The following is a 13,464-nucleotide window of genomic DNA, read 5'->3' as shown; positions in this document are numbered from 1 at the left end:
TTGTGAATGAAATAATCCTTCCAGTTTCAAGGTCTTCACTCTTTATCCGCCATATTTTTTGGAACATTTTCTACCCCCCATCCTCCACCCTTCACCTGATTTAAGAATTATGTATATGTTAGTGTTCACATGACTGGCATTTCCAAGAGTATGCAATGAATACTCTTAAAACTAATAGTAGCAAGCAGGTGTCATTCTTGCCTTTGTGGAAGCGCTCCTAGTATTTCATCTTTAACTATGATGGCTGATCTCAGTTTGGGGTAAATGCTCTATTTTTTGGATCAAAAAAGTTTTCTTATTTTTCTTTATTCTTTAATATTTTAGAGTAATTTTTGACATCTGTTGAAATTTATTCTTTAGCTTTTTAATTCTTGAGTTCTTGATATAAATGACATTTAACCATTACATATTATTGTTTTAATGCACAGATGGATTTGATGAGCCAACATAGTTTTAGGATTTTTCTGGCCCATGCTGCTCTGTGTGTATACATGAATGTGTGTGTTTAACTTGTATGGTTTTGGTATTAAACTATCCTGGCCTTGTAGTACGGATTAGGAAGCTTTCCATCTATTTTTATGCAACAGAATAGTTTTTATAATTATATTATCATCTGTTTCTACATGCTTTATTACAACTTGCCTTTTAAATGGGTTGGGTTTGGGTGGTAAATCTATGATTATCTTTTACATTTTACTTTTGGTTATTAACCTGTTCCGGTTTTGTTTCTTTTTAAAGTAATTTGTGGTTTACTTTTTTTTTTTAATTTTTATTTATTTATTTATTTATTTATTTATTTATGGCTGTGTTGGGTCTTCGTTTCTGTGCGAGGGCTTTCTCTAGTTGCGGCAAGTGAGGGCCCCTCTTCATCGCGGTGCGCGGGCCTCTCACTGTTGCAGCCTCTCTTGTTGCGGAGCACAGGCTCCAGACGCGCAGGCTCAGCAACTGTGGCTCAGGGGCCTAGTTGCTCCGCGGCATGTGGGATCTTCCCAGACCAGGGCTCGAACCTGTGTCCCCTGCATTGGCAGGCAGATTCTCAGCCACTGTGCCACCAGGGAAGCCCTTGTGGTTTACTTTTAAAAACCATTTATTTTATCTGGATTTGCAAACATTTTGGTATTATGTTTTCATTGCATTATTTTTTTTTAATAGCTACTTTATTTACTTATTTATTTATTTATTTATTTTTAGCTGTGTTGGGTCTTCGTTTCGTGCAAGGGCTTTCTCTAGTTGCGGCAAGCGGGGGCCCCTCTTCATCGCGGTGCGCGGGCCTCTCACTGTTGCAGCCTCTCTTGTTGCGGAGCACAGGCTCCAGACACGCAGGCTCAGCAGTTGTGGCTCACGGGCCCTGTCACTATCGCGGCCCCTCCCATTGTGGGGCACAGGCTCCAGACGCGCAGGCTCAGCAGTTGTGGCTCACGGGCCCAGTTGCTCCGCGGCATGTGGGATCTTCCCCGACCAGGGCTCGAACCCGTGTCCCCTGCATTGGCAGGCAGATTCTCAACCACTGCGCCACCAGGGAAGCCCTCATTGCATTATTTATCTCTAGTTATAACTCTATTCTTATTAGTAATATTTAGTACTTTATCTCCTTTTTATTCTTTTTTGTTTGTTTTTGGCAGTATAGGACATTTTTAAAAAATTTTATTTATTTGGCTGCACCGGGTCTTAGTTGTGGCACACGGGATCTTTAGCTGTGGCATGCGGGATCTAGTTACCTGACCAGGGGTCGAACCTGGGCCCCCTGCATCGGGAGCGCGGAGTCTTAACCACTGGACCACCAGGGAAGTCCCCTCCTTTTTATCCTTGAGGAGACTTGCAAGATCTCTATTTTACTGATCTTTTAAAATACACTTTTTTCAAATAATCTATGACCTTGATTCAAAATCAAATAGTACTAAAAGGTTTATAAGAAAATACAGTAGTTTTCTGCACTTTCCCTCCTCATTTTCCTACTTCCCTTACCAATAAGGAGACTTTTTTTTTTTTGAGGTAACATTGGTTTATAACCTTATATAAGTTTCATGTGTACATTATATTTTGACTTCTGTATACACTATGGTGTGCTCACCACCAAAAGTTTAGTTTTCAACTACACAGTTGACCCTCTTTACACATTTCATCCTACCCCTACACCTCTTCTCCTCTGGTGGCCACTACTCTGTTCTCTATATTTTTTTGTATATTTTTTTAATTAAAAAAATTTTTTTTTTTGCCATGCCACATGGCACGTGGGATCTTAGTTCCCCGACCAGGGATCAAACCCACACCCCCTGCATCGGAAGGGCAGAGTCTGAACCATTGGACTGCCAGGGAAGTCCCACTACTCTGTTCTCTATATCTATATGTTTGTTTTTGTTTGGTTTGGTTTGTTAGTTTATTTTGTTTTTGGTTTTTTATATTTCACATATGAGTGAAATCATACAGTATTTGTCTTTCTCCCTCTGACTTATTTCACTTAGGATAATATCCTCAGGGTCCATCCATGTTGTAGCAGATGGCAAGATTTCATCTTTTTTGTGCTGAGTAGTATTCCATTGTATGCATGTGTATCACATCTTCTTTATCCATTTATCTGTCGATGGGCACTTAGGTTGTTTCCATATCTTTGCTATTTTGAATAATGCTGCAATGAACATGGGGTGAATATATCTTTTTAGTGTTTTCATTTTCTTTAGGTAAATATCCAGAAGTGGAATAGCTGCATCATATGGTAGTTCTAGTCTTAGTTTTTTGAGGAATCTCCATACTGTTTTCCATAGTGGCTGCACAAATTACATTCCCACCAACAGTATATGAGGATTCCCTTTTCTCCATATCCTCTCCAACATTTGTTATTTCTTGCCTTTTTGATAATAGCCATTCTAATGGGTGTGAGATGATATCTCACTGTGGTTTTGATTTGCATTTCCTTAAAATTAGTGATGGTTGAATATCTTTTGATGTGGCTGTTGGCCATCTCTTTGTCTTCTTTGGAAAAATCTCTGTTCAGATCCTCTGCTCATTTTAAAATCAGGTTGTTTTGTTTTTGTTGAGTTATATGAGTCTTTATATATTTTGGATATTAACCCCTTATTGGATATATGATTTGCAAATATCTTCACCCATTCTTTAGGTTGTCCTTTTGTTTTGTTGATGGTTTCCTTTGCTGTGCAGAAGCTTTTTAGTTTGATGTAGTCTCATTTGTTTATTTTCGTTTTTGTTTCCCTTGCCTGAAGAGACATATCCAGGAAGAAATTAAGACCAATATCAAAGAGCATACTGCCTATGTTTTCTCCTGGGAGTTTTATGGTTTCAGGTCTTACATTCAAGTCTTTAATCCATTTTGAGTTGATATTTATGTATGGTGTAAGACAGTGGTCTAGTTTCATTATTTTGCATTTGGCTGTCCAGTTTTATCCCATGTCCCCTGCATTGGCAGGCAGATTCTTAACTACTGCATCACCAGGGAAGTCCCACTTTTATTTTCTTGAAGTTAATGATTGCCTTGCCTTTTCATTTGCTTGGTTTTCTTTAGATATGTCACCTATTCTTCTCACACTTCCAATTCCTCTCAGTACAATTTTCCACATGGTCATTCCCATGTCTCCTGAGATATCAATTCTCCTTTAAATTGAGTGGTTGCTCTCTACATCTGCTGCACAGGTCTCATCCTGGAACTTTCCTTTGCTATCATTCTTGGAATTCCCTTTGCCTTTTATTCTGATTAGGTTTCCTATTTCAAGGATTTTATTCTTCCTCTTTTTTGGTTTATTCTATAGCTTTAAGAGATCACATCCTCCAAGAGTTTCATCTGATTGAAGATATGTCAGGGGACTTGCTGATGATATCCTTCGAAATGCCTGTCTCTTGAGTCATACAGCTCCAAACTGGACTAGTTGTTCACTATACTGGAGACAAGTGTCATCCTGGGATCATCCTTCAACATCATGTGGAGATTCATTTTACTTGTTCTGCTTTCGTTTTTGTTTGTTTGTTTGTTTTGTTTTAATATTTATTTATTTGGCTACACCGGGTCTTAGTTGTGGCATGTAGGATCTTCGTTGCGGCATGTAGGATCTTTAGTTGCAGCATGCGGGCTCGTAGCTGTGGCATGTGGGATCTAGTTCCCTGACCAGGGATCGAACCTGGGCCCCCTGCACTGGGAGCATGGAGTCTTAACCACTGGACCACTAGGGAAGTCCGTCACTTGTTCTGCTTTGGATCATCTCTTTTCTCTTTATTCTTACTTCCTCTCTCCTAGATTACTCTCACATTTTGATAGATATCTTCTAGTAGTTTCCAGAGAAGGGTGTATGAGACGTAAATTTTGTTGTGACCTTGAGTGTATTAAATTATCTTTATTTTACTCTCAAACTTGATTGTAAGTTTGACTGATTATAGAGTTTTAGGTTGGAAATAATTTTTCTTCAGAATTTTAAAATATTTTGTCCATGAGCTCTAAACCAACATGTTTGTTAAGAAGTCTAAAGTGAATTTTATTTTATATCTTCTATATGAGACCTGTATTTTTAGTTCTTCTTGTAGTATATTGTCATTGTCCCAAGCATTTGAAAATTAAACACTGATGTGTCTTTGTTTGAGCTTATTTTCATCCATTGTACAGGACAATTGGTAAGCAGTTTCATCTAGGAAACTAATTTCCTCCTGCTCTTAGAAACTTTCTATTTTCTCCAATTTACCCTTTTTTTTTGCGTTGCTTTGTTTTTATTTCTTTTTTTTCCATTGAGAAAAGGGTTTTAATAAAGTTTTTAATCAATTATATAACTATTTGGAAAAAGATAAAATTAAGATCTATTCCTTACACCACACTGCTTTGTTTTTATTTCTATACTTCTTCTTAGAAACTTTCTTAGGAGTCTCATTCAGGTGTCTGTTCTTGATTTAGTTGGGGAGACTAAAGAGCTCAGTAATAGTTTTGAGCATGTTATCAGGGCTTGTCCATTCTGATTATTACTCTAAGGTGAACTGGGAGCTCTTGTTGTTGGAGAAACCCCAGTGTCAGTGTGATTAGGTCTTTTCACTTGGACTGGTCAGATTCCCCAACTCTTTAAAAATCTCCTACCCAGGAGAAAAAAGTATGGATTGAAAAGGTAAAGGATTGAATGGGGGAAGGGGAGTGTAGGCCTGCATTATTCAGGATAGGTTAGGTTATGCTTCAATACTAAACAGTTACTCCAAATCTCAGTGATTTAACACAATGAAGGTTGATTTCTTTCTCACACTACATGTCCCATACAGTTCAGCATGGGACCCTCCTCACAGCTGTCAGTGAGGGATCCAGGCTTCTGGAGACTCCCATCTCTACAAAGGCTTTCATGATCACTATAGTGGGCAAAGTAAATGTGTTAAACCATGCACTGTCTCCAAAAGCTCCAGCCCAGAAATAATATGTGTCACTTCTCCCATTTTAATGGCAAAATGAAATTACATAGCCACATGTATTTTAAAGAGGAAATAGAATTGAAATTCTACCATGTGTCTTAGAGGAGGAAAACTGAAATATTTGTAATTGGTCCCAGTGACTAAAATAGCATTTTAACAATCAGCATTCACTGTTTAGATGGTCACCTATTTCCACTACCAATATTACCCCTGCCCTCAGTTTTGACTGTGGACCCTCTAATATGATGACTGTCTTTTCCTTCAGTCATCAGAAAACAAAACTCCAGACTTATGCTAGGGATGGGAAAGTAGGTTACTCAGTGACTGGAGTCAGGGAAGGTGACTTGACCATTAGAGATTTAACTGATTCTCAGGCAATTTTAACACAATTCTCCTTATTTGGCACCCTGTCATCATTTCCAGAGTATCTAGGGCTGATAGTTCTGATATCCAATACTTCTGAAAGTCCTGCAGTCTAACCATGATTGGTTCTCAGCTTTTCCTACTTCAGGATGGGTAGTTGGTTTATCAGTTCTACTAAGTTATCCATCTGCTTTCCAGCTACTAAGATTTTTATCTGCTGTCTTATACCTTATTCTCTCCATCCTTGTAGGTTTATATTTTTGAAAATATCTCTTCACTTTTGTGTTAGTGCATTTTTAGAGAGAGCCAAATTAAAGGCACATGTCCAATCCACCAATTTATCTCAAAATACCCTTGAATTTTTCAGAGAAATAAACTTGTGTTTAATTGGTCAAATCTATGTGGTTTTTATTCTATTTAAGTAATTTATGCTTTTATATTTATAAATTCCATTTCTTTTATTTTCTTTATTTTTTAAATTGTTCTTCTTGAATCCTGAGTTGTTTGCTTAGCCTATTTGTTCTCAATAAAACTTGATTTCTAAGAAATGCATGTAAGTCTCACAATTTTCTCTATTCATTCTTTGGTTCTTACCTTAAATATCACTTTATTTAAAAAGCTTACTATATCAGCTAGAATTATGTTCTATATAATTTCTATATATAGAAATGTTCTATATAATTTTAGCCTGAAATAATAGAAAAACCCTAACAACAACTGCCTACACAAAATAGAATTTTATTTTTCTCTCATAAAATAAGGCTAGTGGCTGAAATGCACTGCATGATATCTGGGACCCAGTCCCATTCCATTTTGTTGCTTTACCATCTTCAGGACATGACCTTTACCTCACAGTCCAAGACAGCTGCCTAATATCCAGCTATTACATTGCCATTCAGACCAGCAAATAGGAGAAAGGGAAAGCTGTGCCTTCCTTTTTAAAAGACTACTTCTAAGAAGTATTCCATGGCACTTGTGCTCATGTCTCACTGGCCATAACTTAGTTATAAGACCATCCCCAGACACAACAGAAGTTGGGAAGTATAATCTATAGCCCACATATCCACATGGGCAGCTAAAAATGAGAAGTCTATTAATAATAAATAATGGGAGAACATATATTTGGGTGAAATTAGTAGCTATGTCATACCCACTCAGACCACAGCTGTAGCCCCCACTACCCACTAGGAGGAGATGGGATCAAATAAATTGCCTGATTGGATTGGTTTTTAGAGGAGCATATGATTGTATTTCTCCATATTGGTGGTGTGTTTTATTTATTTATTTATTTATTTATTTATTTATTTATTAAAATTATTTATTTATTTATTTTTGGCTGTGTTGGGTCTTCGTTGCTGTGCACGGGCTTTCTCTAGTTGCAGTGAGTGGGGACTACTCTTTGTTGCGGTGCGTGGGCTTCTCATCCCGGTGGCTTCTCTTGTTGCAGAGCACAGGCTCTAGGCGCGCAGGCTTCAGTAGTTGCAGCACACAGGCTCAGTAGTTGTGGCTCACGGGCTTAGTTGCTCCACGGCATGTGGGATCTTCCCGGACCAGGGCTCAAACCCTTGTCCCCTGCATTGGCAGGTGGATTCTCAACCACTGCGCCACCAGGGAAGTCCCAGTGGTGTGTTTTGTAGCCAAAAAATTCTTGTTCCACTGAAAGTTTAGCCCTCAAAGCAATTAAGTACTAAATTCAATTTCTGGGACAAGATCCTTTGAAGCAATGATGCTTCCCTAGTGTGCTATTGGCACCTGTCATCCATTCCTACTTCCATTTATTAACTTTTTAAAAATTTAGGGTCTGCAAAGCTTAAAACTCCATTTTACAGACTCATTTGAATTATTATTCTGGATGTAAATTAGGTTTTACCAGTGAGATGCCTTCACGTGAGCCTTTGAAGACAGGCAAAGGTCATCTTCATGCTGTCATTGCTGCTGACCAACAGATCAGAAAGATGTGAGTGCTTGCAGCCAAGTCAGCATTTCTGTGTCCAGCCATCAGTTTCATGGGGAACTGGAGGCCATTGCGGCAGCCAGACAGTATGTTCCACTGTGTAGTCACCAATTTTGGAGGTGGGAGAGGAGAGGCCTTTGTGGGAGTAACAGTATGGGTAGTAGCAGTTTCCTAATTTCTGTATGGCAACAATGGCAGTATGCCTTCCAAACCAGTAGTTCAGTGCTGACTCTCACTTCTGCTTGTCCAGTTCTTCTGATTTTGTAAGCAACTAATTCCCTCTATAAAATTTCTTTTTTTTCCTTTAGTTAGATGTACATAGAATGATTTCTGTTTTTTTGTTTTTGTCTTGAACTCTGAATAATTCAGTTTTATACCTTCACTTGAATTATAAGGAATAGGAGCTTCTCAATTAGAGTTTGTAAAGGAAAAGATGTAAAATATAAACTCATTAAGCAGTTAAGGCACTATTCTCTTAAGCTAACACGTCTTGGTTTAAGAATAGGGAAGAATGAAAAATTATGGGTGCACACCTGAGAGACTAAGGATGAAAATGTTTAATAAATTTAATGTGTATATTTTTACAAAACAGAGCATGGTCTAAAAGTGAACTATAAACACTTTCTTTCGCCCCTCACATGCAACACGGTAGATAAAAATTATTTTTAAAATTTAATTATCTGTGGATAAATAAGAAAAGGGCTCAACATCACATGCATTTTAAAAGATGATAACTGGCTCACATTTTTTTTTTCTTTTTGGCCACAGCACTCAGCATGCAGGATCTCAGTTCCCCCGGCCAGGGATGGAATCCGCGCCCCCTGCAGTGAAAGGATGGAGTCTTAACTGCTGGACCACCAGGGAAGTCCTTGGCTCACATATCCTAAATGACACATAGTTAGGTGAATGAAGCAAGTATCAAATAGTGTAAATAGTATATAAGCATTTTATAAATAAAATATTTTGTTAGTTTTTTTTAATAAATTAATTTTTTAATTTTTGGGTGTGTTGGGTCTTCGTTGCTGGGTGCAGGCTTTCTCTAGTTGCAGTGAGCGGGGGCTATTCTTCATTGTGGTGCACGGGCTTCTCATTGTCATGGCTTCTCTTGTTGCAGAGCATGAGCTCTAGGCACGCAGGCTTCAGTAGTTGTGGCACATGGGCTCAGTAGTTGTGGCTTGCAGGCTCTAGAGCTCAGGCTTAGTCGTTGTGGCGCACGGGCTTAGTTGCTCCGTGGCATGTGGGATCTTCCCGGGCCAGGGCTCGAACCTGTGTCCCTTGCATTGGCAGGCAGATTCTTAACCACTGCGCCACCAGGGAAGCCCTTGTTATAGTTTTTAAGTTTATAAAGCCAGACAGTAAAATAACAGATTGAAATTTATTCATTAGTTTATTCAATACTCATTCATCCATAATTACTTCAGTATGTATTTTTCTAAACACAGTAGAAAAACAGCTCTCTCCATGAGGAGCTTATAATTTAATGGGGAAGGGAGATCATTGATTTGACTGGGCAGAATACCCAATGAATGGAACATTATATTCAATGGATTCAAAGAAAAAATAGCCTAATATGTCACTGAAATTATGGCAAAATTGAATCTTCAAATTGAAAAGACATTAGGCAAAGCTTTTTATTTCTGAAACTGATGAAAATTCAGATGAACCTCCTGTGGAAAACAATAAAAAGTGATGGACAAGACTTTTTAAAAATCACTTTAGGAAATTCCCTGGCGGTCCAACGGTTAGGACTCCGCACTTCCACTGCCAGGGGCCCGGGTTGGATCCCTGGCTGGGGAACTAAGATCCTGAAAGCCCCATGGTCCAGCCAAAAAATGAAATGAAATGAAATAAAAATCACCTTAAAATATTAAAGAGGTAAAAATAGCCTAATTTTTGATGGAAGCCTGTAATAGAAGGGTAAACAGTATATCAAAACAAGAAAACTTATTATTCTTTCAGGGCATGTGAAAACATTTTCCCTTGGGCTTTGATTTGAAGCAATGTGAGATCAAAGAAATATAAATCAAGTCTCAGGGCCAGCCAGATGTGCAGCATATTACATGAAGATCCTCCCCATTTTAAGGGACCCCACAGGGCTACATCCACAATATAAACACAGTGTAAACACCAAAAAAATCTAAACCTGCTCCCCCCCTCAACTCCAGGGAATTATATAGAAGGCTCCCTGGTGTTAAGTAGAGCAGAAGAAAAAGAAGAGAAAACATGCCTGGGAAATTGTAGCTATGGAGTGGGCCTCATGTGTGTTTGTATTTTGAATCTGCATAGGTTGACTTGCAAGAAACCTTAAGCCATAACTTGGTTTGTGATGGTCCCCTATTTATAGTGTTTCTATCCTGGCTAAAACAAATGAAAACCACTTTTGAAAGATGGAACATGCAACCAAGGCTTTGAGGACACCCTATAAATAAATTTTCAGGTGCAGTCAACCATATAATTCACACAAAGAAACAGACAACATAAATGAGAAGAATCAGAAACAATACAGCAGAAATAGACCCATACAAACTTCAGATGTGGGAACTATCAGACAGATTTAAAAACCATTTATACTTACCATATATAAGTAAATAAGTGACATACTTGAAGCTGCACAGAACAGATTGAAAGGGTACACTGAGCTTCAGGGAAGATAATACACAAGTATCAAAATTAAGACATAACCTGATAAAGATAATGAATTTCAAGGGTAGAAAGCAAGTCATCTACAGATGAAGAAAATAGCCTCAGACTTCTCCTCATCAACATTCAATACCAGAACACAATGGAAATGTCTTCAGGGTTCTGAGGGAAAGAAATTATGGCTCAATAATGTTATACCTAGCCGAGATGTTCAAGTACAAAGATAATAATGCAGCAAACAGGAAAGAATTTATAAAACATTGCATTAGCATTCATGAGTGCTTATTGAAAAAAACTACTTAAGGATAAAATTCAGTCAATTTATAGATGAACTGAGAAACTGTGATGAAAGGGTTAATGTAATATTTGGTATCAACAAATCTCTGAAGAAAGTTGACTGAAGAATTTTATACCCAGCTAAATAATACTTCTCAAGCATGTGATAATTCAAGAAATACAGCACGTATAAACTCTTCTCTAAAGGATTACACCTGATGAAATCCAGTAAACCAAGAGATGATGCACTATAAATAATTCAGGTTTGGGGAAGCTGGGATAAAATAACTGAGAGTAAGGATGGCATATCATTTCCAGTTTGAGCATACCAGTTTATCTCAATTCCCCCCTGAAACTTCATTTAAACAATAGAGAGCAAAGGTTTAACATAAATGAACCTATGAAGACAAAAAGAATAGAAGAGTAAACAGCAGGGGAGAAAAGTCACTAAAATTTTTGGAAGATGCAAAGTATACAGACAATTGGTTATGGACAGATTTTACTTTTTTCTGTTGTCAAATGAGAGTAGAAAGTGGGGGTGCAGGTGGGTAGGATTAATAAGAAAATCAAATCCAGCCAAAGTAATGATTCATATTGAGGGTCCAAGGAGAGGCTGAAAACAACAGTGGCTGAAAATCTGTACAAGGACTACATGTTTCTGAGAATTCCTTCCCCAATCACTGAAGCAAGGTGTCCTCCCTTTTCTCTTAGTGGCAGGAAATGGGAGGTACACTATTTGTAGATGTTATATAGACAGGGCTGGACTGAGGGACACTAGCACAACTGAGGGTAGGGCTGAGACCTTATTGAGAAGAGTATTAAAGAAATTCTACATACTGATTAAGACCCCATTTCCAACCAACGAGCTCTCAGAGCGCTGAGTGCCTTCTTTTATAATACCTTCCACCACTACCCCCATTCTTACTGAATTCTTCTCTGGAAAACAACATAGGCCCAAGAGAAGAGATTTACAGATATTAACTTTTGGTCCCCAAGCAAAATGTTGTTTCCTATTTAATGATCCTAAGGTGAGATCCACCACTCAACTAGTCCCACCCAAACATGCAATGCCTGATCAGCTTTTTATTGTCTCATGGAAAAAAACAAAAACAAAAAACAGACAGCCAAGCAGCATAATACATAAAAAGGAAAGTCTCTAACATGAGGGTGGAGACCAAAGACAAAGAGGATAAAAGTAATACTAAAGAAAAATGAAATGCTAGGATTAGAAGAAAAATTTTAAAAACCTAAAATTAATATCTTCAGAGGTATAAGAAAAGACCAAGTCTCTGTGATACAATAAAAGGCTGCCATTGATTGATAAAGACCTAAGTGTAAGGGCTAAAACTATAAAACCCTTAGAAGAAAACATAGGTGTAAATCTTCATGACTTTGGATTAGGCAATGATGTTTTAGATATGACACCAAAAGCATAATAAGCAACCAAAGGAAAAAATAAATTGGGTTTCATTAAAATAAAAAAATCTTTTGTACTTCAAAGGATACTATCAATAAATTTAAAAGACAAACCACAGAATAGGAGAAAATATTTGTAAATCATATGTCTAATAAGGGTCTAGTATCCAGAATAAAGAACTACTCCAACTCAACAATAAAAAGACCAAAATCCTATTTTTAAATGTGCAAAGCATTTGAGTGGATATTTCTCCAAAGAAGATATTCAGGTGGTCCATAAGCAAATGAAAAGATGCTCAACATCATTTGCCATCTGGGAAATGCAAACCAAACCACAATGAGATACTACTTCACACCATCTAGGATAGCTATAATCAAAAAGAAAATAACAAGTGTTGGTGAGGAGAAACTGGAAGCCTCCTACACTGTCAATGGGAATGGTAAACGGTACAGTTACTTTGGAAAACAGTTTGACAGTTCTTAAGAAGTTAAACAGAGTAACTGTATTTATGTCCTAGCAATTCTAATTCTGGGTATATGCCCAAGAGGATCAAAAACATACATCCACATAAAAACTTGTACATGAATGTTCACAGCAGCATTATTCATAATAGTGAAAAAGTGGAAACAAACCCAAATGTCCATCAGCTGATAAAATGTGGTACATCAATACCACATTAATATTATTTGGCCATGAAAAGGAATGAAGTATTGATATGTGCCACGACATGGATGAACCTTGGAAACATGCTAAGTGAATGAAGACAGACGCAAAAGGCTACATGTTGTATGATTCCATTTATATGAAATGTCCAGAACAGACAAATCCATAGAGACATAAAGTTGATTAGTGGTTGCCGAAGGCTAGAGGGAGGAGGGAAGGGGAAGTGACCACTAATGGGAACCAGGTTTCTTTTCAGGGTGATGAAAATGAATTAGACAGTGGTAATGATTGTACAACTGTTTGAATATACTAAAAACCACTGAACGGCTTTAAAATGTGACTGTTAGGGTATGTAAATTACATCTCAATTTAAAAATTAAAAACTAAAAAGCTATAGAAAGAACCTTCAGAGAACAAGAGAGCTTTTTGAGAGGAAAACTATAATAGAAAAAGTTTAAAACTCAATCAGAAGGGTTAAAAAATAGGTTGAGAAAATCTATTAGAATTCAGGGAAATAAAGACAAAAATAGTAAACAGAGAAATGTTAAGAAACATTAAATATCAACCAAGGAGGTCACTATACAACTAACAAGAGTTACAGAATAAGAAAACAAAGAACACTGAATAGAGGAAATCATTTTTTAAATTACACACACACACAAATCCCAAATCCTGTCTTAGTCTAAAGAACACATTACACAAGATTGACAAATCTCATTGGTTATTTATCACAATAAACGACAAAAGTCTTACACTATGACACATA

The sequence above is a fragment of the Balaenoptera musculus genome, chromosome 3, assembly GCF_009873245.2.
Source record: "Balaenoptera musculus isolate JJ_BM4_2016_0621 chromosome 3, mBalMus1.pri.v3, whole genome shotgun sequence".
In the NCBI taxonomy this organism is placed as follows: domain Eukaryota; kingdom Metazoa; phylum Chordata; class Mammalia; order Artiodactyla; family Balaenopteridae; genus Balaenoptera; species Balaenoptera musculus.
The sequence above is the reverse complement of the archived record's forward strand: the minus strand, read 5'-3'. Positions refer to the sequence as shown.